Source organism: Malurus melanocephalus, unplaced genomic scaffold, assembly GCF_030028575.1.
Source record: "Malurus melanocephalus ecotype Western Australia unplaced genomic scaffold, MMel_1.1 scaffold_56, whole genome shotgun sequence".
In the NCBI taxonomy this organism is placed as follows: domain Eukaryota; kingdom Metazoa; phylum Chordata; class Aves; order Passeriformes; family Maluridae; genus Malurus; species Malurus melanocephalus.
The window spans coordinates 1,358,056-1,360,079 of record NW_026623288.1 but is presented as its reverse complement, the minus strand read 5'-3'; positions in this window follow the sequence as shown (position 1 = coordinate 1,360,079).

Here is a 2,024-nt window from a genome sequence, read left to right as displayed (position 1 = left end):
GCCTCACCCTCTCCTTGCCATCAAGGTTGGGGTGCTTGCCTGTACCCCCCTTAACCCTTTGTGGTCCAGTCACCAGCTCAGTCCCATTCCTGAGCGCTGTGCAGGTCCCCATTCTGAGAGGTGAGGTCTGGAATCACCTGCCAGGTTTCCCAGCCCTTCCTCAGAGCCATTTCTCTTTGGATTTATCATGTTTTCTACTGCTGCCTTCAACTTCTCCCTGCCTGGAAGCAGATTGATGTAAGCAAGACCTGAAACGGTACAGAGCAGATGATGGGACATTCCCCCATCAGCGTCTGCTGGGACAGGCCAGGTGCCACCACCCTGGTTCTGATCCTCACCTGCTGCTACAAATCAGCTCTGAGTTCACCCTGAGGTGTCAGCTCTGCCTGTTTGCCTGGAGGTGCCAACAGCCCGGCTGGAAATCCTCTGCCCTGCCCTGGGCTCCACCATGGCACCTTCCCTGTCCCTGCTCATCTGATTGCAAGCTGCTGCAGAGCAGGATCTTGTCCTCCTGCTCTGCTGTAAGATGTCCTGTCATCCTAACAATGCCATGATGGCATAAATAATTCAGGGCTATAACAYTTCAACCRYAGAAACAGCWATAAAGAAATACTCGGTACTCAGCAGCGCGTTGGGCTGTGGGTGCTGCTGCTCCTGGGACGCTGCCTTCCCTGGTTCCAGTTTCAGATGTGTTATATTCTCAGTAAATACTAGTATGAAATTCATAATATCCATGCAAATATTATCTCTGTACTTAAATCCTTTAGGTTATTCCTAACCAATTAGGTTAATTGAATAGAACTATCACTATCCCGATCTTATTTATGTATTGCTGCCTGCAAAACAGAGCCAATTTTCCAGACTGAAATGATGAATATGAGCACCAAARACATTTTGTAATTTAATTTTAATATCCATGACATATTATTATTTTAATAACCATAAAGAATAATTATTTTTGAAAAAAGAAATGTTGCCGTGCTTTGCACAGAACCTTGGAAGGAAAAACTATGCCACAATGACACAGTATTTATTTTATTTTGTTGTCAGTTGTGGTGTGTRCCATGGGGAGGAGCTTCTATTGGTTTGGGGTTTTAGGCCCAAATTTAAACACTGTTGAAGTCCTTTTGCTCCCACTGATGGCTCTTGGAATTTGATGCATTACTCTGAACTTTTCGTTATATTATTCCCCATCTGCACAAGTCTAGAGACAAAGCCGTGCTGGGTGTGTTAGAGCCCAGCATTCCAGGGGTGTCGTGGAGCCCTGCTGCTATTGCTGCTGTCTGTGCAGCAAAGTCCAGGTTCTGGCCCAAGGTGCACTGTCCTTGTGGCCCAGGGAGGCTCCAGATTCCYGATAGCCCAGCCTGGCCTGGGATAGCCAGACCTTATCCTGGCTCTCATCCCTGTGGCCACAGATCCATGTGAGGCCATCCCATCCCACCCCAGCTGGCCAGGCACTGCCCCCTTTGCTGGGGCTCTGTGGGCACATTGAGCCCTGCTTGGGGACAAATTTTGGCAGGTGCAGGGGGAAGGGAGCATCCCTGGGCAGGAGCAGGGGGAAGGGAGCATCCCTCACCCCCGTGGCTGGTGCAGGGGGAAGGGAGCATCCCTCACCCCCGTGGCTGGTGCAGGGCTGTGTGTGGCTGTCGGGCAGCAGGGAGCGGGTCAAGACCACTCTCTGTACAAATGAAGCCTGCCCGCGTTGGCCTGGGTGTTGGGCATGAAATGAAAGCTGAAGGACAGAGCTGTATTTATTTCCAYGCCTCCCTGCACTCTTTGTGTGGGCACTTCACACAATAATGGGCTCATTTCAGTGAGGGCTCCCCGTGCTCTGCGGGAAGGGGGGGTCCCTGGAAGGAGCCCCGGGAGTCGGTTCCTGATGGGGTCAGGGGTACCCCAAGGAGAATGTCCCTGCTGGGCTGTGATTTGGGTACACACCAGCTCTTTAACACCAGGGATACTTGCTACGGTTCATAGTGTGTGGTGACTTGGAAAAACTACACTGTGGGTGAAGTAAACTCAAT